At 42.1% G+C, this 26,347-nt stretch overlaps 1 pseudogene; it reads left to right on the forward strand.

The window, feature by feature from the left end:
* Positions 1-24,611: 24,611 nt before the first annotated feature.
* Positions 24,612-25,224, forward strand: LOC116637039 (annotated as a pseudogene).
* The last annotated feature ends 1,123 nt before the right edge of the window (positions 25,225-26,347 follow it).

The raw sequence follows: 26,347 nt of genomic DNA on the forward strand, positions 1-26,347 counted from the left end.
GCAGTGTTAAAGGCAAGACACAATAAGCACTCACTGCTGGGCATTTTGAAAGCCAGGCTAACACACCAGGCATCCTATCTGGTCAGGCTTATAAAAGTGACTAGTTAGTATCTCTGTCCTCCAATCTTATTTGATCTTGACTTGTCACTGTATCTCATCTCCCTTATTGTGAATTCATCTCTCCCTGCTCTGAATTCCTTCCTCTTTCTGATCATATCTGGATTTGGCCCCTTCCTGACATGTGGGTCCTGGCTCTCCTTCTAAGGGTTAGCCTAGCTTGCTCCCCTACCTCCTCTTTGTTTCTCTGCCTCCCATGGCCCTAACTGATGCCTGGTAGATAAGCCTTGGCCCCAAACCTCTGAGCAGGGAGGAGAGGTGCTGTGCTAGGTTATGATGACATCATGGAGAACAAGACAGACACTCTCTCCCCTTGGTGCATCTGCAACCTCTTCCATAGCCCATCCATGGCCAGGAAGCTCTCAACTTCCTAGGACTGTCCTTTTCATTTTCTGACAGCCTTATCAGAAAGCTCGAGCTGTCAACAAGCTTGAGAGCCGCCCTGAAGTCATCTGTTTCCTGCAGAGTGCTGACGGTGTGGTGTGAACTCCAAGGCAGCTGTCAACATACATTCTGCCTATCACTTACTAAGACCAGCGCTGGAGCATGCGACATAAATTAATCACTTCCACTTCTCGACAGCACAGGCCCCTTGTGCTTTTTCTGCCTCTGGTCATTCATGCTCAGCAGATAACCGATAGCCATAGCACTCTGTGGAACATGGGCATGATTCCGGGGAGCCAGATATAGCCCATTATCATTGCGGTTACAGTGTGTGGGCTCATTGAGAAGTTACGGGACACTTTATCAATGAGGGAGGTTGTCCCAAAACTCTGGCGTTGGGTTTCATGTGAGGGAATGGAGGTGAAGATGAAGGTTGCAGAGATAGCAGGGCCTCCTTATCTGACATATTTTCCCAGTGAGGTCAAATATCAATGCCATGGCCATCTTCCCAGGCGGAAATAAACCATAGAACACCAGAACTGGAAGACCTTGGAGGCTTTGCAGAGGGAGAAAATGAGACCCAGCAAGAGGACAGGACTTGCCCAAGGTCCTACAGGGAGACGGCATCAGAGACCCAGGTCTATAAGAGAAACAAGGGCCCCTTTGCCCTCTACAAACAAGACCAGGCTTTAAGGTAGAGCAAATCTTTGAGGATGTGAATGTTTTGCTTTTCTGCCTTTAAAACATACAAAGGGGTGAGCAGGAAGTCAGAGATGATTTATTTCTGTAGAATCCCAGTCGAAACATGACTTTTTGTCAATATCAAATGTTTGTATTTTGAAAAATAACTTCACTCATTTTAAGTTTCAGGCTTTTTGTGTACACATGAAAAAGAAAATGACAATGATAGCTAATAGTTCCATTAGAAGAGGAACATTGTTGGGCACCTGACTGGCTCAATTGGTAGAACGTGTGACTCTCAATCTCAGGGTTGTGAGTTTGAGCCCCACAGTGGGTGTAGAGGTTACTTAAAAAAAATAAAGCCTTAAAAAAAAAAAACAAAAAAAAAACGTTGTGGACTATTAAATGATCATGGTTTTTAAAAAAATATTTATTTATTTATTTTGAGAGAGAGAGTGAGAGCGTGAGCAGGGGTGTGGGGTGGGTGTAGGGGCAGAGGGAGAGGGAGAGAATCTCCAGCAGACTCCATGCTCAGTGCGGAGCTGGTGCGGGGCTCAACCTCACAACCCTGAGATCACGACCTGAGCAGAAACCAAGATTGGGACGCTCAACCTACTGAGCCACCCAGGTGCCCCAAATGATCATTGTTTTCTATCAATGGCATTACATGATTCAAATAGAAAAGTGCTTGGTTCCAATGACACTGGTTTTTAAAAATTCAATTCACTGAAGTTCGTGCAGCCAAATGTACTATGTGTGACATTGTGAAGGCTACTGTAAATTCATTTTTAAGTTCAACTCTAAAGAAAATGTCATTTCTTTTTCAGGTGATAATACACACAAAAATTTAATTGGAGCACAGCATCATGATAAAACAATGTTTTTATTAAATAAAAATAAGTAAAATAAAAAGCCCAAGGAAGAGGTGCCTGGGTGGCTCAGTCAATTAAGCATCTGCCTTTGGCTCAGGTCATGATCCTGGAGTTCTGGGATCGAGCCCTGAGTCGGGCTCCCTGCTCAGCCAGGAGCCTGCTTCTCCATCTCCCTCTGCCCCTCTCCCAGTTCATGTATGCTCTCTCTCTCTCTCAAATAAATAAATAAAAATCTTTAAAAAAAAAAGCCTAAGGAAAAGTGTACTTAGAATTAATTGTGACACACACATACTTCATAGTTGTCTCTAAAACAAGCTATAATATTAAATATACAAAGGTTTGTATAACCCCATAGAGTAACAAAACTATAAAATATTTTTTTTCTTTTTCTTTTTTCTTTTTTTTAATAAACCCTGTGTCACAGGCTGACTTTTTTTTTTTTTAAGATTTTATTTATTTCTTTGACAGAGAGAGAGCACAAGCAGAGGGAGAAGCAGGCTCCCCACTGCGCAGGGACCCCGATGTGGCGCTCGATCCCAGGACCCTGGGACCATGACCTGAGCCAAAGGCAGACGCTTAACCGACTGAGCCACCCAGGTGCCCCATCGGCTGACTTTCAATAGATCACAGTAACGGAGCTGCTCTGCTACGTATGGAATATAAAATATTTTCATGACAAACAAATGATTAAAAAAAAAAGAATCCCAGTTCACAACTCTAATTACTAGATAAATTCCTTAATATATTCCCAAGGTCCACACGAGAACAATGATAAATCCACTTACTCATTGATTTACTCTATAAATGTTTATTGAGTGCAGCCTCATTCATTCCTTTAGCAGACCCTGCTCTAGAGGGCTATGGAGGTGAACCAGACATCTAGCTTCCATTTTCATGGAACTCACATTCTAGTCCAGGGAGGAGAGGATGGGTAATAAACAAACCAGAATGTGGAATGTAGAGAATATAGAACTTAATGAATATAGAGAAAATAGAATATTGAATATAAAGAATATTAGATGGTGAGAAGTGTTTTGAAAAAAAACAAAGCAGATTAAAGGCATAGGAAGTTCTGAGGATGTGGGGTTGTCAAGGAAGGTATAGTAGAAATTGTTCTCTTTCAAAGGGCATATTTTTTTTCTTTTCAAAGAAATCTGGCATTTGGGCAGAAATCTGAAGAAATAAAAGAACAAGTCTTGAAGTATCTGTGGGGAGTCCTGCAGGAAGGACTGTAGGTCTCCCTGTAGGACCTTGGGCAAGTCCTGTCCTCTTGCTGGGTCTCATTTCCTCCCTCTGCAAAGCCTCCAAGGTCTTCCAGTTCTGTTGTTCTATGATTTACTGCCGCCTGGGAAGATGGCCATGGCACTGATATTTGACCTCACTGGGAAAATATGTCAGTGAGAAATTTGGCATATTTCTTTTCAAAGAAATCTGGCATTTGGGCAGAAATCTGAAGAAATAAAAGAACAAGCCTTGAAGTATCTGTGGGGAGTCCTGCAGGCAGGAAAGAAATAGCGCAAAAACTCTGAGGCAGGAGTGAGAGTAGTATATTTAAAGACCATCAGGGAAACCAGTGGGGCTGGAGTCAAGGGAGAGGAGTGAAGAGGGATAGGAGGCAAGGAGAGCGAGATGGGGGCAGATCATGCAGGGCCATGTGCACTATTGGTAAGACTTTGGATTTATTCTGAGTAGATGGGAGTAGCTGGAGTTTTGTGAGCCAAGAACTGACTGGACTCACCTTTTTAAAGGTCACTCAGGCTGCAGGGCTGAGAAAGGACTATAGGAAGGCAAGAGCAGGAGAAACTCTTATAGTGCTGATGCACTGGATGTAGGGAGGACCCCAAGATTTTTGGCGTGAGCTAGTGGACAGGTGGGGCTTCCATTTGCTGAAGTGGAGAAAATACAGGAGAAGCAGGCTGGGGTGAAGAGAGAATTGGGAGTTTGGTTTGGACATGTTAAAGTTGACAAAATCTACAATTATCTAAGTGGAGATGGCCAGCAGGCAGCTGAACATGGAGTGTGGAGCCTAGGGAGGAGGCCCAAGATAGTGATAGTGATTTGGGAGTTGTCAACTGACAAGAAGCATTTAAGACTTACACGAGGCAGAATGAGATCACCAAGGGAATGAGTGTGGTCATCTGGAAGGAGAAGGAGGGCTTCAGGAAGCAGGGAGTCAACAGCATTGTCCACTGCTGCTGATCAATCAAGAAAGAATGAGGAGTGACCACTGACCATGGGATTTAGCAACTTGGGCAGTTTCAGTGAAGTAATGGGTATAAAAGCCTGATTTTGAGACCGGGAGGAGAGCAATTTGAGATAGGAGGTGAAAACAAGTTTTTTTTGCAGACTTTTTCTGTCAAGAGGAGCAGAGAAATGAGGCACTAGCTAGAGGGGCTTATAGGGTCAATACAGAAGATACCTCTCAAATTTCCTGGAAATGCTGACCCAACCCCACCTCAATGTCCCTAAAGGCCAGGCCTCAGAGCTCTGTGTGCTCCTCACAAGGCCCCCTCCCTCCTTCTGAATACTCAGAGCCTCATCACTGCCACCCATCTGCTTTGGAGACTTTCATGGCCTATCTCAACAGTTCTGTGCATTTTGTTTAAAAGAAAGATATTAATCAGGGGTGCCTGGGTGGCTCAGTCAGTTAGGTGTCCAACTCTGGATTTCTGCTCAGGTTGTGAGATTAAGCCCCATATCAGGCCCCGTGCTAGGTGTGGAGCCTGCTTAAGATTCTCTCTCTCTCCTTCTCCCTCTGCCCCTACCTCCTGCTTTCTCTCTAAAAAAAAAAGAAAAAAAATATTAATCAGATAAATACACCAATAAATATACTGAGACAATATAAGCAGAAAATGGAAAAGCAAAATGCCCTTTGAAAGAGAACAATGGAGAGAAATGGTTTATATTAGAGGTTTGAAGGAGGCATTTTTTTGAAAAGTGGCTTTAAAGCTAAAATCTGAAGGATGAGTAATGATTCACCAAATGGTAAATGATGGAAAGATCATTGCAGGTGGAAGAACATGTGCAAAGGCTCTGTGGCTTTCTCAGTCAGGAGAAAGAGACTAAGCTTTCTTGTGGGAAGGAGGACAGACATGGTGTGTCTTAACCTGGGTTCTCCAAGAAGCAGATCTTGAGCCAAGGATTTGAGTGCAAGTAGTTTATTTCATGTCAGGAAGCACTTGTAGGGGAGTAGGAACTGAGATAGAGAGGGAAGGAGCCAATAAAGTAGGTAATATCACACAAGTCACCATTGTAGGCAACTAGAGCTTAATTTCACTGGGAACTCTGGGAGCCAGCACAGAGTACAGTGATAACCTGATATCTTTAGTGATATCCTATCCAGGGAGGGGAGCAGCTGAGGGCTGCTGTTGGGGTAGGGTATTTATTAATACTCTGGTACTTTTAGACTGCCATGCTTATGGTTAGAGCAGGCTCCAACAGCCAGAGAAAGCCCCCAGGTAGAGATGCAGGTATTAGCAGATGGAAGTCAGGGCAGCTTGGGCTAAAATGGTAAGACCTGAAGAGGTATGGGTGGGGCACTGATGTCCTACATTAAGTTCCACTCCTTGTTGATACCAATTCTTCTAGCTGGTTGCCAGTTATACTTTCTACAAAGAACACAAAAGGGTCTGTGGGACAAGCTACAGGCCCCACTGCTTCAATTGTCTCTAAGGTCATAATTGGTATTCATCATCTCCTTGTATCACTACTCATTCCAGACAACCCTCACCCTTGAACAGCACTCCTGCATATTGAGGTTGCTAGTCTGGTGAAGTAACTGGACCCACATCCCTGGGAGGTCTGAGCCCCTGGTCACTATGCACTGGTCAAACTACAATTGCTATAATTGCCCACACTGGTAGTCTCTGGGCAGACAAACACCAAGAGGAGCCCTAATGAATCCCCTGAGTTCTGGGCATATCATTTCCTGATCCTATTATCTATGAGCAGCTGTATCTCTTCGTGATAATCAGGATCTGATATCCCTCCCAGTGTAGGAACTCCTTTCTTTGCCTCCTGCTCTGTTGGCCTGAGGAGCCTAAAATGACATGGGGCAGCCATAGCTTTAGGTGTCCTTGGGAGAAGTACCTCCTCCCCATTCACCACCCAGCCATGGCCAGAAACAAGACTACTAGTCTAGCAGAGCCAAAAGTTACAGGGATTCCTGAAGTGAGTCATTGGACATGATGGTGACAAGGACCCTTCAACTTTTACTCCTTGGTTCCCATGTACTTTACCTGATGGGGCCCCAGCACCATATAATGACTGCTATTCCGAAGTACACATTGAATCTTTTTTTTTTTTTAAGATTTATTTATTTATTTGAGAGAGAGAGAGAGTGTGTGTGCATGAGTGGGGGGAGGGGCAGCAGGAGAGAGAAAGGGGAAGCAGACCTCCCCCTGAGCAGGGAGCCCAATGTAGGGCTCGATCCCATGAACCTGAGATCATCACCTGAGCCGAAACCAAGAGTCAGATGCTTAACTGACTGAGCCACCCAGGCACTCCTCGAAGTACACATTGACTCTTAAAAGACAGCACCCCAGAGTGAAAATGGCAGAGTAGGAAACTATAAAATCTCATTCCTACATAAAAGGAGGAAATAAAATGGCAAAAGTTGTGAGAATCAACTTTATTGGAACTTGAGAAATTAATGAAAAATTTACAGCAACCAGGAGAATGCTTAATTAAGGGGAAAAAAAAAAAAAACCCACCAGAATCTTGATAGTAGAGCTTTGGGGTAATTTGAAGACAACAGCCTACATTTCTGGTATAGGTGCAGAGTACATAAGGGAGCAGAATGGATCTAATTCTCAAAGAATCCTGGTTGTTTTGTCTGTCTTGTTGCTACCTGAGAGACCAATCCAAAGGACTTGTCTTTATTTCAACTACTATTAAACTCTCAGGACTGAGGTGACTACCCAGGGGGAATTTGTCAAAAATATTTAAAGGCAAATGTATAACCTGCTGCCACTTGAGGCAAGGGATAATAGTTGGGACAAACTATAGACAAATCTAAAAGGTCTGAAGGAAAATCTGAAGATTGAGACACTTTGGGGAATAGGGTCTTGAAAAGCTCCCACATATAGCTGGGAATCTAGAAGGCCATCTGCATGCCCAGGTCTGGGTACATGTTCAGGAAATATGTGAGAAAGCCCTAAGCTCTCACCTATGGCTGACCTTGAGGCTCTCCATAACAGAAAGTGAAGACCAAGGCACAATAGTGAAATGCCTGGCTGAGTGTTGAAGGTAGGCCCAACACACACAGAGTCTATTTACATACACTAGGAGATTTTGTATTATTCCAGGCAAAAAATAGAAATCTGTATACTTTGTCATGTAGTCACTGAAATCTCTGTCAAATCACTAGTTTAGCACAAGCTTACAGAATAGAGATTTAAGTGGCTGTATACAAAAAGAATATAGACTTTACAAAATTAATTCAGAAAGGAGAACAAGCACACAAATAACAACTGCAACAAGCAGCAATGATAAACCCTAGAGAAGGAGGAGAATATGATTTCCAGAGTTGCCACATCATATTCAAAATGTCCAGTTTTCAACAACAACAACAAATATGGGTCATGCAAAGAAACAAGAAAGTATGGCCCATACACAGGAAAAAAGAAATTAACAGAAATGTGCTCTGAGGAAGCCAAGACATTGTACTTACTGAAAAAAAAAACCTATAAATCAACTATTTAAAATATGTTCAAAGAGTGAAAGGAAACCATGAGAATGATGGGTCAAAAATTGAGAACATAAAAAAAATCCCAACAAATAGAGAATATCAATACACAGATAGAAATTATAAGAGGAACTAAAGAGAAATTCTAAAGCTGAAAAGTACAATAACTAAAATGAAAAATTCATGAAAGAGAATAAACAGAATATTTGAGCAGGCAGACGAAAGAATCAGCAAACTTGAAAATAGGTTGAGATTTCCCAGTCTGAGGAGCAGAAACAAAAAAATAATAAACAAAAATGGACAGAGCCTAAGAGACCTGTGGTACAGCATTAAGTATACCAACGTATGTACAATGGGAGTCCCAGAAGGAGAGCAGAGAGAAAAGAGTGGAAAGAATACCTGAATAATAGCCAAAAACTTTGCAAATTTGATGAAAAACATGAATATACAAATCCAAGAATCTCAATAAACCTCAAGATCCTCACTGAAACACATAATCAAACCACTGAAAGCCAAAGTAGAATCCTAAAAGTAGCAAGAGAAAGATGACTTATCACATACAAGGCCTCCTTAGTAATATTAACTGCTAATTTCTCCTCAGAAATCATGTAGGCCAGAAGGTAGTGACATGACATACTCAAAGAACTGAAGGAATAAAATGGTTGACCAAGAATTCTATATCCAGAAACCTAACTTTCAAAAGTGAAAGAGAAATTAAGACTTTTTCAGATAAACAAAAACAGAGTTTACTGCTAATAGACCTACTCAACAAGAAATGCTAAAGGAGACCCATCAGGCTGAAATGAGAAAACACTAAATAGCAACTTACATCAACATGAAAAAATAAAGAACACTAGTAAAGATAATTACATGGGTAAATATAAAAGTCAGTATTAAGGTATTTGTGGTTTGTAACTCCTTTTTTTTTCCTATATAATTTAAAGAAATACATAAAACAACAATTATAAATATATCGATGGGCACACAATGTATGAAGATGTAATTTGAGACAATAACAACAGAAGTGGGGGGGGACAGAACTATGTAGGAGCAATGTTTGGTATGCTATTGAAATTAGTATTAACTTGAAATAGATTGTTATGAAATAGGATGTTAATTGTCATTCCCAGGCAACCACTAAGACAATAACTAAAAAATACATCTAGTAAGATAAATGAGAGAGAAATCAAAATGGTATACTAAAAAATATCTAACACAAAAGGCAGTAATGTAATGGAGGAATTGAGGAATAAAAAATATTGACATATAAAAAAATAGCAAAATGGCAGAAGTAAGGCCATCCTTATCAGGAGTTATAATAAATGTAAGTGGTTTAAACTCTACAATTAAAAGACAGACTTCGGCAGAATGGATTTTTAAAACTGGTCTAACTATATGCCATCTACAAAAGACCCACTTTAGACCCAAAAACATAAATAGGTTGAAAGTGAAAGGATGGAAAAAGATATTCTATGTAAACAGTAACAAAAAGAGAGTTGGAGTGGCTATACTGATCAGACAAAATAGACTTTAAGACAAAAATTGTAACTAGAGACAAAGAAGGACATTATATAATTATGAAAGAGTCACTATATTAAGAAGATATAACAATTATAAGCATATATGCACCTAAAAACAGAACTCCAAAATACAGGAAATAGAAATTGACAGGATTAAAGGGAGAAGTAGACTGTTCAATAATTGGAGATTTTAACACTTCACTTTCCATAATGAATAGAATGACTAGAGAAAAGATAAAAAAGAAATAGAAGGCTTGAACAACACTATGAACCATCTAGAAAAAGAAGAGAATCTAAACCAAAACAAGCAGAAGGAAGAAAATAATGAAGAGATTAATGAAATCTAGAATAGAAAAATAGAATCAGTGAAATCAAAAGTTGGTTCCTTGAAAAATTTTTTTTAAAAAATTGACAAAGCTTTAGCAAGACTAAGGAAGGGGAGAGAGAGAGAGAGAGACTCAAATTACTAAAATCGAATGGAGACAACAAAGAGCATGGTGGTTAAGAGTCTGGACTGTGGAGCCAGACTGTCAAAGGCAGAAATGAAAGTAGGGACATTACAATTTTAAAGAAATGAAAAAGGATGATAAGAGAAAACAATGAACATCTGCATGCCAACAAGTAGATCATCTAAGTGAAATGGACAAACTCCTAGAAACACACAAACTACCAAAACTAACTCAAGAAGAAACAGAAACTCTCCACAGACCCATAACAAACAAAAAGATTAAATCTGTAATTAAAAATTTCCAACAAAGAAAAGCTCAGGACCAGATAGCTTCATTGGTGAATTCTACCAAATGTTTCAAGAATTAACACTAATTTTTCTCACTCAACTCTTCCAAACAACCAAAGAGGAAACACTTCTTAACTCATTCTATGAAGCCAGCATTACTCTGATAGCAAAGCCAGACACAGACATCAAAGAAAAGAAAACTAAAGACCTATATCCCTATGAATATAGATGCAAAAAATCCTCAACAAAATACAAATAAACAGATTTTAGCAGCATATACAGAGGATTATATACCATAACCAAGTGAGTTTATCCCAAGAATGGGAAAGTAGTTCCACATATAAAAATTAGTCAATATAATATACCGTATTAATAGAATGAAACAAACAAAAAAACCTGTGATCATCTCAGTTGATGCAGAGAAAGAATTTTATAAAACCCAGCACACATTCATGATAAAAAATGCTCAGCAAACTAGGAAGAGAAGGGAAATTCCTCAACATAATAAAGGAAAAGTTAAGGACATCTATCAAAAACCCACAGTTAGCATCATACTTCATGGGGAAAGACTGAATGCTTTCTCGCTAAAATCACAAACAACACAAGGATGTCTCCTCAGTACTTCTATCCAATATTGTACTGGAAGTTCTACCCAGAGCAATTAGTCAAGAAAAAAAAGGCAGCCAAACATGGCAATACTCCCCAAAGTGATCAATAGATTCAGTGAAAACTCTGTCCAAATTCCAACCACCTGATTTGTAGAAATTGATGAGATGATCCTAAAATTCATATGTAATTACGAGGGACCCTGAATAGCCAAAACAATCTTGAGAAAGGTACAAAGTTGGAGAATTCACACTTCTCAATTTTAAAACTTACTAAAATGCTACAGTAATCAAAGCAGTATTCTACTTACCAGCATAAGGATAGACCTAACAATCAATGCAAAATAGAATTGAGAATCTAGGAATAAATCCATATATCCATGGTCAACTGATTTTCTGTTTGACTTATTTCGCTCAGCATAATAAGAATTCCTCATATCAGTGAGGTCATATGATACATGTCTTTCTCTGTTTGACTTATTTCGCTCAGCATAATAAGAATTCCTCATATCAGTGAGGTCATATGATACATGTCTTTCTCTTCAACTGATTTTCAACATGGGTTCCAAGACCCTATTCCAAGAAAGAATAGTCTTTTCATCAAGACTATTGGTGATGGAACAATTAGATAACCACATGCAAAGAATGAAGTTAGATCCTTACCTCACACAATATTAAAAAATTAACTCAAAATGGATCCAAGCCCTAAACATAAGAGCTAAAACTATAAAACTCTTAGAAGGAAACACAGGGGTTAATCTTCATGACTTTGGGTTTGGCAATAAATTCTTAGACATGGCACCAAAGCATTAGCAACAAAAGAAAAAAAGATAAATTGAACTTCATCAAAATGAAAACTTGTGTGTATCAAAAAGTATAATCAAGAAAGTTGAAAAGGTTACCTACAGAATGGGACAAAAATATTTGCAAACCACATATCTGAAAAGACATTAATATCTAGAATATATAAAGAAGTCTTATAACTCAACAACAAAAACAAAACAACTCAATTAAAAAAATGGGCAAAAGACTTGAATAGACATTTCTCCAAAGAAGATACAGCAATGGCCAATAAGCACATGAAAAGATGCCCATTGTCATTAGTCATTAGAGAAATACTAGTCCAAACCACAATAAGATACCACTTCACACCCACTAGGACGGCTATAATTTAAAAAAATGAAAAATAACACATATTGGCAAAGAAATCAGGAAATTGGAGCTCTTAATATACATTGCTGGTGGGAATGTAAAATAGTGCAGCTCCTGGGAAAGAGTCTGGCTGTTCCTCTGAAAGTTAAACATAAAATTACCATGTGATCTGGCAATTCTACTCTTAGGTATATACCCAAAATAATTGAAAACGGATGTTCAAACAAAAACTTCTACAAAGATTTCTTGGCAGCACTACTCACAATAGCCAAAAGGCAGAAACAACCCAATATTCATCAGTGGGTAAATAGATAAACAAAATGTATATCCAGACAATGGAATACTATTGGGCCATAAAAAGTAATGAAATACTGACCCCATTTCAACATGGATGGACACTGAAAACATTATGCTAAGTGAAAGAAGCCAGACACAAACCACCCCCCCACCATATCTTGTATTATTTCATTTATATACAATGTCCACAATAGGTGAACCCACAGAGACAGACAGCAAATTAGTTGTTAGGGGCTGGGGTGAGAGAGAGAAATGAGGACTGACTGCTGAATGCGTATGAGGCTTCTTTTGGGTTATGAGAATGTTCTGGAATTAGATAGTGGTGATGGCTGCACAGTATTATGAATGTACTAAAAGCCACTGAATTGTAACTTTAAAAAGGCTAAAATGGTGAATTTTATGTTTTGTGACTTTTACCTCAATAAAAAATACAACACCCCCAATCTTACAAAATATCACTCCTAGGCTGGCATCTTAACTTTGCTTTTAAGATGCCCTTCCAACATTCTAGCAGGCCAACAGTAGCTTCCCAGGGATACATTCCATGGGAAGATCAACGGGTTCTGTGATCGTGTGCCCACTGTCATACATCCTTTGCCATTAAGTGGGTCTCTTGGTATAAGAAAGGTAATGTGGGATCTTAGGAAGATAAGTCGGACCCTTTGTAAGTTCTCATATGGTGATGCTGGCTGAGGTGCTGTTGGCAGGAAAGGCAATGAGAAGTAGATGCTGGCTGCTGGAAGTTGCACCTAGATGCAATGAACCATCAAGGCCTGTTGAGATAAGGATAAGGAACCAAGAGTGCATCTTTCAAAAAAGAAGTTCAAACCCATGAAAATCTTCCTAACCAAGATGTCATAGGCAATTCGGCAATTCTAGCACTTTTGAGAGGGGGCCCCTGGAAAAATGGGATGACTTTCTACCTCTGTTAAAAACCAAAGCCTCCATTTGTGGCACAACATGGTCAGCACCTTATGTACACTATCTCTATTGATTCTTTTAGAAGCTCTTCAAGATAAATATCCTCACTGTGCAAATGGGCAGTTATTGTCTATAAGGCTAAGGCACTGCACTGTGATCACAGGACTAAGAGGTGAAGGTGACCATGAATAGGGCTGTTGCTCTCTGTGATTCATGCTGTTTCTTTAATGTGGCTTGGCAAATACATGGCATGTCTGCCACAATTACCTACTTTAGTGCTCCTGGCAGACATTATTAATCAATCATGGCTTCCTTTCCCTCTGAGTCTAGACTCTGCATCCTCTTCAAGACAGCCACTCTTAATTGTAATTGGCAAATAAGATAAAAACTCCTCTGCCATCCTAGCATCACATACCATACTGCCTCCCTCTATCTGAATTGGTGTCTCCTGAATCTACTTTTGAGCCAACAGAGAGTCCCAAGTCAATTTAGAAGACCCCTCTAGATGATGTGGCCATTTCTTACCTGGGGCCAGAATGAGGTGTGGTTGTGAAGCCTGGAAAGGTGTGGGCCAGCTGAAGATGGAGACAAGGATCAGGAAACTGAAAGAAATAGGAGGAACTAAAGGCATGTGGCCATGGTCTCAGCCCCACATCTGCTTCATTCCAGGAGGAAGCAAGTGACTCAGGCTTGCCCAGTCAGGCCTGGTAATTGAAAGGGGCACATTACCTGGGCCAGGCCCATCATGAATCCAGGGAGTTGGGTGGAAATTTTGGGCAAGAGGCAGGATGGCTAAACTGTAGAATGTCCACTTGGTGCTGCTGTGGCCATTTTGCCACCATGAAGGGAGCACCTGGCTGAGAACAGAGTCAACAGCAGGTAAAGCAGAGCCAGGGTTGGAGCAGGGCAGATTCCTGGTGCTCTTGCTTGAGCTCCTGGATGCAGTCATATCTACAATCAGCTCCCCCCTTGCTCATTTTTCCCCCTAAGCCAGTTGGAGTTGTTTTTTGCCAATTGCCAATGAAAAGAATCCTGTTTAATACAATCTATTTGTCTTCTATAACTGCTCTTTGCCTTGATTATAGTTTTAAAAAAATGCCCTTAATCTTCTGTGTAGATTAAGCAACTCTTTACTTATCTTTGCCCTAATTTACTCACCCCCTTCCCCACTATGACTGCTGCATGACAGCCTATAGGTGCTTCCTGGGCTGTCTGCTCAAACTCCTCCAGGGTTTATCAGAGATAGTTGCCAGGAGAGCCTCTGTGCATCTTCTGGAAAACCTCTTTATCAAAGACAGGAACTATTGTGTTTGTTACCCCATACTCCCTATGAAGAAATCATGGCATCAAATCCTCTGAGTGCAGTGCCAGGAAGATGCAGGCCTACTATTATTTCCTTTTCACAGTGAGAAACAGGGACCCTGAGAGATTAAGTTTCTTGTCTAAGATCACACAATTAATCCATGATGGATTCAAACCCAGTGCTTGTGGCTCCCGAGCTCACTGTCACCACTGAAGTAAACTGCTACCATTCAGTAAGGGGCTATGATTGCTATTATGAACAGTAATAATCAGTCATTCCAACAAGGCTGATGATGTGATGGCTTTCTTATCCCTGATCACTGGCCCTGCCCCATCTTCCAACTACTGCGAATCTGCTTTCTGAAAAGTAATCTATAGCTGGATGAGAGGTAAAGTAGCCATGTTAGGGCCTTGTACTTCCAAATGGAGAGAGTCGGTTAGGATGGACTCAAAGCTGTCTTATTCTATTGTTATCTTGTTCAATACAATAAGCTTCAGAACAAGTTTATTTGGTCCAGTAGAAGCTGGGTCAATGTATACTTTATTACCTGGCTATCTCTGTTCCAGCCATTTACGAATCTAACTTGGGCCCTGTGGCTGATAAGAATTGTGAGCCTAGTAGTGAAGAAATGTAGGGGCTCCAGGCCTAACTCTGCCATTAACTATGTATAACTGCAGGTCACTTTCCTCCCCTCTTTGACCTTACCTTCTGCATCTACAAAATTGGTAGGTGTGCTAGGGGGGTGTTTGACTGAAGTGATGTTTCCCAAAGTGTTTTCCAGCAGGCATTTTTCAGAAGTTTGAAAAAAAGGAGATAACACCCCCCACCCACCCAGGTCCAGTAATTTTGGGAACACTGAGTAGGACAAAGTTAAACAAAAGTATATTTACTACAGGACTTCATGGAAACTTCAGTCTGCTCTTGTGCCTTACAACTCCTTACAAACAGGGAGGTAGAGACCAGAGTTCCCAAATTTACTTGACACAGGAACTCTTTCTGGGTGTACTGTCTTATGGGGGAGTTGTTCTGTGAAACAGAATTTGAGAAAAGATTAGGGGATCCAGAGGATCCCTTTCAGCTTTGAGAAGTTTTAATTCAAAACTCATTATTTTGACTTAGGACTCTGTGAGATGCTAAACTACATCCTGAATCATGAAAGCAAAAACAATTACAGTCAGTAAAGTTTAGATGCAGTTCTGTTGTAATTTGTAGAATTCCAGTTGCTGAAAATGAGAGTTCATGGGTGGAATGGATGGTAATGATCCAATAAACTGAACATTCATGAACTTGGACCATGCTGGGCAACAGAGGGAGCTATATTAAAAACTGACCCTGCTCTGAGTTTCCCTTATGGAAATTCCAGGATATATAGATTACCCATTCTGTACCACCAGAGTCTGCGTTGAATATAAAGTCATAAACTCATGGCTGGAGGACAGTGACTTAGAGACTCTGAGTTGTAAAATCATAATGGCTTTGAACTTTTAGAGAGAGGAAAAACAAATGCCTGGTGGTGTGCATGTTGTCTGCAGGAAAGCAAACAAGCAAAAATGAACTAACAGGCAACTCATTGAACCTGCCTGGGGAAGAAATTAATTCCATAGCAGCCCTTATTACTAATTGCAAAATTGTGCACAATGCAACTGACATCTCTTCAGGGAGCTTTCTTTATTTTCATATTTTGGTGAGTATGAAAAGTACCTATAGGAAGGGACTTCATGGACTCATTCTTGACTGAAGTCCTCCAAGTCCATTTTCACTCAAATCTGAATTTTCCCATCATGGGGGTTTTCAGGAGGAAGTGAGGTATGTGGCATTGGAGTCAGACATTGCGTCAATGAAGTGTACTGGGTGACCACTCTGTGCCAAGTGTTGGGAATACAGCAGCAAGTCCCTATCTTAATAGAGCTGTCATCCTGGTTCTGTTACTTATCAGCTGTGTGAGGTTGGGCAAGTCACTTAACCTCTCTGAGCCTTAGCTAGTTACAACATGATCACAGGATTGCACATGATTCCAGGATTGCTGGAAAATAAATGTCAGATTTTGCAAGTAGAGTGTCAAGCCTAGGGCCTGGCGTTTAAGTGGCTTCTAGAAACAGCAGTCAGTATTCTGGCTCTCGCAGCCAGAAGGAGAGAAGGGAGTTCAGATAGATTCAGGGAGGCCTCGCACTACAGGCAGAGCCTTTCAAGAAGGTGCAGGATGAGCAGGGGCAGCTGAGAACAATGGCTTACCTCCCCAAATAGAGTCCTACTTTTGTTGTCTGCCCTTCACCTGATTCCCCCCAGCTCTCCCAGGTTCACCAGTATGGGCAGCTGCTGGGCTGGTGACCTTGATCCCAGGGCCCTGCCTGCTGGTTCACATCCTCACACAGGGAATCAGCTTCCCTGTCAGACATCCAGCCCCCACTACGCTAGCCTCTTGGATATCCTCTGAGGTGACAGGCCTCCATCCCAGCCTCAGGGCAGGGCATCCCTACCAGGCCCAAAGACATCCAGAGGGTGGTCAGCACAGATCTACCTGAAAGCAATTAACTCAGCACATCCCAGGAGTCTGGAGACAGGGGCTCTTTGTCCCGCCTGCCACTGCCTTGCCTCATGCCCCTGAGCTGCTCACTTCCTACCTCTGAGTCAGGTTCTCCTTCACAGACTGAAGGCATGTGATCAGCCAACCCTAGGGGCAGTCACCCCCCCCCCCCCAGTTTTGGCATTCTACAAAGTACAACTATTCCCCTCACAGGCCATCTGGCAGAGATTTGGAGCCAGTCAGGTTTCTGTTTGTCTGATATTACCTCCACGTTCTGAGTTGTTTTTCTATCAGCAAAAATGGAGTTAATAATTCCTACCTTTATTTTCTTTTTTAAATTTAAATCCCTACCTCTAAATGAAGGCTGGGGACACAATGGAAAGAACATGAATCTTGAGTCAGACAGGCTGAGTCTGAATACTGGCACTGCCATTGGCAAGGCAAGGCACTTCCTCTCGCTAGATGCCTCAGTCTCCCCGTCTGTCAAAAGGCAGATAGCACCTGGCTTGAAGAACTGTGCAGGTGAGGCAGACCATGCATCATGCCTGCACATGGCAGATGATCAATAATTGGCAACTCTTATTGTTATTGTGGTTGTTATTTATTTTAAAAATAAGTGCCTGATTAAAAGCTAATACTGCTCCAATTTCCACCACTGCGCTCACCCTCTCTAGGTCTTTGACACCGGGGATCCTCCTCTAATCAGTGATGGGGCTTCTATGGCTGAAAGCTCCAGAGGGAGCTCCAGAGGGAGTTCAGTGGCCACACCAAATTCCTTTTAGGCCAGAGTCCACGGTCCATGCGGCATTCCCCATTGAAAGGTGTGTCCTCAAATACACAATACCCTACTTAGCCTCTTCTCCTGGGATCCTAATTCTAGTTCATGCTTTGTAGCGGATATAAAGCCATCCTTTCTTTGAGGGATTTGAATCTCAAATTTACCCATGATCTCACCTGTCACCACCTTTGTCCCCATGTGCTGCTCCACAGCTCCATCTATTCAGAAGAGCCTGTGACACTGAAAGGGACCAAAATCCCTGAGTCTCAGGGCTGGATGAGAATGAATGTTAGTTTAAGCTCTCTCCTGGTGCTTGAAATTTCTCTACCCCACCCTCTGCTGAGAGTACATCCAGGCTATTCTTACTTACCTCTAATGATGGGGAACTCACTAAATCCAAAGGTGGATCATTTCATCATCCACCCAGTGGTCAGTTAGCTGCCTGGCTCACTTAAAGAAAGGTCACTCAACAGCGACAAAAAAGCTTCCCATGGGTAAGCAATCTGTGAGTCATAGTTCCAAAGAACAGTACTGTTTTCTTGTCTACCCCTGTCCCCAACTCCGAACTTTCTGGCCACAAAAAATGGAGATACGACATTTTCCTTTGGAATAACAGAACTCTGCTAATGTGTCTCTTATTCACCCACCCGCTGGACATTCCCGTAAGGAATCTACTTTAGATGCCTGCAGAGAATGCATTTTCAATTCTAAACACAATTAGCTAACTTCCAGAAGAAGGAGGGCATTTATGGGCATAGATAAATCATATCCTTGGCCAAATACTCTCCTCTACTTTCCAACAGGGAACCCAGAGCAACTTCAGGACACGACTCAGGGGGTCACATTGTTTTCCTTGTGTAGCTTCAGAAACCAAGGCAGAGAAGCGAAGGTCACCCAACAAATCAAGGGCAAAAGTATGCACTAAATACCAGGAATCTGAGACCTCCCAGCATAGTAATTGATCCTCTAAGATAAATATTTGTCTGCTAACCAGGGAAATTTACTATGGTCCTTACAGAGGGATTCTTGAGCCCAAGATTATAAACAGGGAAACAGGGCCTGGTAATGAGTTGAGTGATTAATTGGCAAAGAAAGCTTTCAAGGAGGGAAAGGATCAATGAGCTGAAGAAAAATTAAACACCCTTCAGGAAGTTTTCCCACTCCCTTACATTGTTTTAATTCTTCATGCTCCGTCTCTTCATTAAACATTTTTTGAAGTGGGTTTTTATTTTGTTTCTTAGTTTTTGCTTTTTTGGTTATTTTTCTGGCAAGGTTATTTGATCACATCTCCAACTTATATGATTTCTCACGCTGAATTTATCTTGACCTTTGCCCAGTGAAGCAGAACAGGCTCTTGCTTATCTGAAGTAAATGGGACCAAGAGGCCATGGAATAATCAAAAACGTAATCAGCAATGGCTAAGATATAGCACGCTCTGTTTCTGTGCCGACGAAAGGGGCACAGTGAGAATTAGTGTCGCGGTCACAGGACACGGGGTGTGGCTCTGAGGGAGCCACCTGAGGAGTGGACTGACTCACGGCAGCTTCCCTCCCTTGAGGCAGCTTGTCAGAAGCAGTCGGAGAGCTTGGGCTTTGGACCAAGATTTTGGTCACCTTCCCAGCTGTCCCTGTGCTGGCTGTGTGACTACAGCAACTTGGGCAACCTTTCTGAGCCTTGGTTTTTCTCAGTCAGCTCTTGCTAATGCAGCATGTCACATGGGAGTAGGGCAGGTGAATGTTGTGTTAATCAGTGTTTTCTTTGTGCCTCGCAGACAAGTGGCACTCAGTCCGCATCTGCCAAATGAATCAGTGGAACAAGGGTACCATCACCAGTGCTGCAGGATCATTGTGGGGGTTGAGAGCTTGTCAATAAAAGCGTAGGGCATTTTCAGGGCGTGTGGCTGGCTCAGTCAGTAGAACATGTGACTCGTGATCTCGGGGTTACCCATGTTGGGTATAGAGATTACGTCTAAAAAAAAAATCTTAAAAAATAAAAAATAAAAGCCTAGGACATTTTAGATGCTCATTAAACAGGAGCTCTTACATTGCCAGACTCTGTCAGTGTCAGGGCTGAGAAGGAGTCTGGGTTTTGAATTATAGAGCCCCCTTGTCCTGCAGATGAGATCTGTTTGCTTGTTCATTCATTTAACATAAACCCCCAAGGTGCCTCTTACATGTTAGGCACTATACCGGGGGATGTATTAAGACAGAAAAAAAAAATATCTATACTTACGAAGTTTGCATTCTAGTGGGGGGAGATAATAAAGGAGTGGACAAATACATAAACAAGGATAATTTTACATGCTAACAAAGTGCTATGAGAATAAGAAAGCAGGTAATGTGATGGACAGGGTCTGACAGTGGTGGTGGGGGCCTCTGTTAGAGGAGGTTGGACCAGCCAGGGTCTCTCTGACAAGGTAACGGAGGAACAGAGACCTGAATGACCGGAAGGACAGAGTCATACTAAATTTGGAAGCAAGTGTTCTGGAACACTGCTTCTTCCTTGGTTTATTTTGGTGTTTGTTCCCATATGTCTTTTTTCGAGGGCAGGGGCATGATTTTTATTTTGATATAATTTCAAACTTACGGAAAAGTTCCAAAACAGTACAAGGAACTCTCATCTTCTAGATTCACCAGTTGTTTATGTTTGCCCCACTCTCTCTCCTCTCTTCCTCTGTATAAATATATAATATATACACATACTTTTACACATGCTTTTTTGGAACTGTTTGAGAGTTCATAATGCAAACACATGGTCCTGTTACCCTATACTTCAGGATGTATTTCCTAAAATGAGAACATTCTCTTACATAACCACCATCCGTATTTAAATTTCGTTGGTTGCTCGAACAATAACCTTTTGAAATTACATACATTTTTCCAGGTCCAGGGTCACATCCTGCATGTAATTCTCATGCCTCTTTAGTCTCCTTTAATCTGGAACAATTCCTTACCTGCTGTCTTTCTTGACCTTGACATTTCTTAAGAGTGCAGGCCAGTTATTTTGTGGAATGTTCCCCCTGGGTTTCTTGATGATTCTTGAGGAGTAGATTCAGTTAATGCCTTTTTGGCAGAAGTAATGCCATGTCCTCCTCAGTGCATTGCAGCAGGAGGTATGTGGTATCGGTCTGTCCCAATATGGGTGATGTTAACTTTGACTGTTGGGTGAAGGTGGTCTCTGCTAGCTTTCTCCATATCAAGTTAGTCTTTTCCCCTCTGTAACCAAGTCATGTGTGGGGAGGTACTTTTAGAACATAAACATTCTGTTCCTCAAACTTTCATCCATTAGTTTTAGCATTCACGAATGATTGTCTTTCTCCATCTTTCCTTCTATACCTATTAGTTAGTATTCTATTGCAAGGAAGAGTTGTTCCTTCTGTCTCACTGATCTATACGATCATCTGTTTCTTTATAACACTACGAACTCATCAGTTTTTATTTTATTGAATAGGTTATAATCCACTACTATCAGATTCTTCTCAGATTTGGCCAGTGAGAGCCCTTTTCAACTGACCCCTGTGTCTTTCTGACATGTTCCATCATCCTTCAAGAATTTCCTTGCTTTCTGGCACAAGATATTTCAGGCTCATCTTGCACCTTCCTGGCACTAGGCCTCGAATAAGCCTTTTCTCCAATGAGCCCAGTTGCCTTCGATATTAAAAGGTATTTAGAATCCGAGATTTAGAATTTAGGCGCCAGGTAGGCTCCTGCTACCAGTGTGTCATTGTTCCTAGGCTCTCTCAGGAGAGAGAGGTAGAAAGCTTCTCAAACTTTAATGTACCTAGGAGCCATTGGGGATAACATTAAAAGTACGGATTCTGATTCAGTTGGTCAGGTCATGAGCTGGGATGGTATCAGAGATTCTGCTTTTCTAACAAGCTTCCAGGTGATGCTGACACAGCTGGTCCATAAGCCACATCTTGAGCATCAAAGATGTAGGGCAATGGTTCTCAAACCAAGGCATGCATTGGAATCACGTGGAGGGTTTGTTAAAATACATATTCCTGGGCTCTACTCCCAAAGTTTCTCATTCCCTATGTGGGGACTGAGAATTTGCACATCTAACAAATTCCCAGGTGATGCTGCTATTGCTGATCTGGGACACTTTGAGAACCACTAATCTAGACTCTGGTTCTCAAACGTGGCTACACATCGGAATTCCTGGGTTGTTTTGTTTTGTCTTTGTTCTTTTGTTTTTAAATACTGACCTTTAAGGTCTCAGAGATTATGATTTAATTGGTATAGGATGTGGCCTGGGCATTGAGAATGTTATGACCTCAATAAGGTCATAATAACCACAATAAGTGGTTCTATTGCTTAGCAAAAGTTGAGAAGATTGTTCTAGAAGAAGTAGGGGTAAATACAAAGGCCTGTAAGAAGGAATAAGCTTGACATTTTCAACTGCCATCAAGGAGGCCAGTGTGGCTGAGCAGAAGGAAGTGAGGTCAGAGAGGTAGGCAGGGTTGGGATCAGGAGGGGATGAGCTGGGTCAGGCGTGCAGAGGTTTCTGTGGCGGGATGGGAAGCCACTGGAGGCTTTAAGCAAGGAGGACATGACCTGAATGCCTTAATCATGACCCTCATCCAACAGTGTTGAGGCCAGCTCTCCTGCCAGGCCCTTCTACCCAAATCAGTTTGGATTGTGACAAATAAAGTATGAAATGGCTTCACATCCTTCTCTAAATGCCCCCCCCCACACACACATATTTTAAGTACTGCCCATGGATTTTGTTTAGAATTACTGTCCAAGGTTTTTGAAATCCTTGAAAGGTAAGTTCAGGCACACTAATAAAGTATTATGTCATTGGAAAAGGACTTGGTGGATAGGGATGTCTCTAATTATTGATAAAGACATCTAGGAGTGCTTTGCTTTAAGAAAACTGACATATATTACACAAAAATGTGAATATACCTAACACTACTGCTTAAAAATGGCTAAGACGGTAAATTTTATGTTATGTGTTTTTTACCACAATTTAAAAAAAAATATTCATCATATATGTGAAAGATAAATCTGCAAAGCACTGAATTCTTCAATTTATTAAATTTTCATTTGTTCTTCAGGAAACTTACCGTGGGTATTTCACTACCATATGGAAAACTATATCATACCATTAAGAATAATAAAGAAGAATTTAAGCCAAGAATGAAAGAAAGAGAAAAGAAAACGTATAAAACCACGAACTTGGGAAATGGACAAAGTTGGGAAAAACTACTCACTTTAACATAAAGATTCTTGATATGAGGGTTTTTGCACCAGGTTGACCTAAGTACTAGTGTCCCTCTAGGGCACTAAAAACATGATTCACTTGACACGTAGCATCGCAGAAACATAACTAGCCTGGAGAGAGAGGATGGCGAGGGGCCTTCTGAGATGTCAAGTCCAACAAAGTGATAATAACTTTGAGATTTTGCTTATCTGCTCTATCCCCTCAAGGCCATTGCACAATATGAGTGTGCTTGGAATGGACAGGATTCCTGTGACACGATTCACATTCTATTTTGATTCTGGCAGTTGGTAACCTTTCTTCTAGGAAATGGAAAAAAACCTGTTGGTGATACTCTGTTGTCCTGAGCATGTGAGGGCAGCAAGGCTGCCCAGGGCAAACTGAGCAGAGGCAGGTGTGGCCCCTGGGTAATTTTTAGCAACACCCCTGGACCTGATATTTGATGGTGGCCTGCAACTAGCTCTGTCAACCTGCCATGAAGATGACCTGCCCTTTCCCTCCGTCATTTGAGCCCTGGGTTTTTCCTGGGCAGGAGCTGACAGTGATGTCATCATCTCGTGATGTTGGGTGACCTTGTTCACCGAGCTGGTTCCACTCATTTCTCTTATATCCTAAAGTTGAACTGTGAAAAACACTACTGAGAACCAAGCACAGGGAGGGTCGAGACTCTGCAAAAGGGATGTCCCCTGGTCTTTCTCACCCAATTTCCAAACACTTATCGTGATCAGCTTTTATCTGACCCAGTTTCTAGCAATCCTCAGCCTGGAAAAGCCATAAAGGAAAAATGATGTGAGAAGAGACCAATGAGATTAGCTTTTAAGTGTAGTGGGCTCAGCAAGGCAGAAACTATGGACTCATAAAAACGACTTTGATCCCTGTTATAAAGACAGATAAGTATTTACGAGTGGTCTTTTTGCACTATGGACCAACCATAGAGGCCTGAAAGGCAGGAGGAGAAAGGAAGCACATTACACGGAGCCGCTGGTTTAATGAAAGGAAACAATGATATACTGAACTCCTACTGCATGCCAGGCCCTGAGCTTGGATGTCTGTTAAACCTTGGCCCCTCTTCATGAGGTGGGCACTGCCATGATCCTCATGTCATGCAGGAGGAAAGAGGATCAGAGAGGCTGAGTCCGTTATTCAACTAGTAAGTAGTGGTGTTGGAATACGAACACAAAGTTTCTTGACTCCAAATCTGTATTCTTTACCTAGCACACACAATGGTTGGCTTTCAGATACTATTACCAAGAGTTTATCAAGAACTCCACACTCGGGCCCTTTTCATCAGTAACAGAATTATCCCAGGCCTTCCTCCATCACACAATGTTTGACCTGAAAGGACACTGTACAGACGAAGACACCAAGGCTTCGAGCAGGTAAAGGAATTTGCTCTGCAGAGTGGCAGCATCCGGCCTCAAACCCTGACCGAAGTACCCTCCAACCACCAGTCAACTACACGCAAAGGACAGAGTGCTGACAAAAGTCATCTCATCTGGAATGTGGCCTTGTCGACAATCTCATTTTAGCTCGACAGGATGTGGGCACAATCAGAAGGGCATTTTACCTTACAACTTGCTCCCTGGGGCCTAAACAGCATGTTGTTTTCTTTCCTTCTTTGCTCCTGGCAGCAACAGATACTGTTGGGTTGGAATTCCACAAACTGTTTAGACTTAAGAAAATAAATGACACAGACTTTGCTGGCCAATATTAATATACAATGCAAACCAAGAAGAGTAGCAAGTTGAAAAGCACAGAGCACAGCGCCACCTGGTGTTGACAATCAAGACAAGTCAGTTTAGGTGCTCTCCCCTGGCTAGAAGCAGCTTGACCAGCAGAAACCCCTCAGGGGTAAAACTCTCCTCTTCATTTCCCTTCTGGTGAGGAATGGAGGCCCGAAAGGCTGAGAGGCCTGCCAAAATTCACAAAACAGGAGATGAGAGAGCCGAATCCTGTTTGGTTTCCAACTCTGTGTCTTTTCCACAGGGCCCAATTCGGGGGAAGAGAGCACAGTCATTTTGCCCTTGGTGAACATGGGCTACCAGCTCGTATGGGGTCTAAACGGCAGCTGGTACTCAGAAGGAAGATCCCTTCCTTTGAAAAGGAGAGTAACCTTGCTGGCAGTGATGACCTCCCACACGAACATGCCTCCTGCAAAGATCTCTTTCATCCCTCTCCAGAAGAGAAGAAGAAAAACACAAGCGCCAGCCCCAGTTCCTACACTTCATGGATGTGAAGAGCCCAGCATGGTATAAAATCACCACCATCTGTAGCCAGGCACAAACAATAGATGCTCCATTCTCCTCTGCCAGCCCACAGGAGGAAAGGCAAGGCTTGCAGAAGGTTGCTGCTTCAGACAGAGGCAGCCCTCTGAACCAAGATGAGTGGGAAACCACCCCAATAAACACATTTTGGATAAAAAAGAAAAAGAAGAGGGAAGTGACATAGCACGCGAGCAGAAGTTAGGGGGCCGCACCGCTACACAGATTACACCTTGCACAACCCCAGGGACTACAGTGTGAGCTGTGCTTGCTGGAGTAGTCACACAGTGGCTCCAGTTGAGGTTTTAGAACTAGATTAGCTTGGACTTGCTTGTGGCCGTGGGCGGGTCTCTTTGAGTCTTGGCCTCTTCCTCCCCACGTGTACAACGAGGGTGCTGAATTACACCTGGACCACTGAGGTCGCCGGAATCTGGTCCCTCTCTGACCTCATCTCCTCGGCTCACTCTCCTCCTGCCCACTGGCCTCTTTGCTGACCCTTGACCAGGTGAAACTGTTCTTGCCTCAGAGCCTCTGCATGGGTTCCAGTTGCGTGGACCAATGCTGTTTTGCCACTTCCCAATGGGGCCTGCTCCCTCTAGCTCTGTAGATTCTGCTCAAATGTTACCTGGTTGGACAACCTTTCTCTGAGGCCCTCTGATGTTCTGCCTTCTCTCCTGCTACTCTCATGCTCCGTTACCTTACCCTCTACGTCCTTTATAGCACTTAGCATTGTGTTCTCATTTTGTTTTGTTCAGTCCTCTATTGACAGAGCCCAGCACTTAGTGATCACAATCTTTGATTGAATTATATTATTTCACATTCATGATCCTCCTGCAAACTATCTAGGGAGAAAAAGAGTGGGGATAGTTGGAATAAGATAAATGAATGACCTTAGAAAACGGAACTGGCCTCCAATACAGTCTCCACTTCTGTGGTTTTTGCAACTGGTGCCTGTGATGTGTCAAGGGCCATTCCAGGCACTATCCTAGGCTGTTTATATAAGTGCTTTCCAATCCTTACTGCTGACCTTTGGGCATATGTAATTTGCCCAGCTGGCACATGGCACAGCTGGGATTTAAAGCCAGGTTTATGACTCTACCACACTTCCAGACTCTCTGGTCAGTTTTCCAACCCACCAAGGGTAACTCTTTGGAGGTGCTATCAACACCCAGAGCCCAGAAACCCACAGCCTTGGAGGTGGGTGGGATGGGAGCCAAGAAAAGAATTCCTCTGGAGTAATCAGTATCAGGAACTGCAGTGGGGCATGTTGCTTCCACATCCAGC

This window comes from Phoca vitulina, unplaced genomic scaffold (genome assembly GCF_004348235.1).
Source record: "Phoca vitulina isolate PV1807 unplaced genomic scaffold, GSC_HSeal_1.0 scaffold13, whole genome shotgun sequence".
Classification (NCBI taxonomy): domain Eukaryota; kingdom Metazoa; phylum Chordata; class Mammalia; order Carnivora; family Phocidae; genus Phoca; species Phoca vitulina.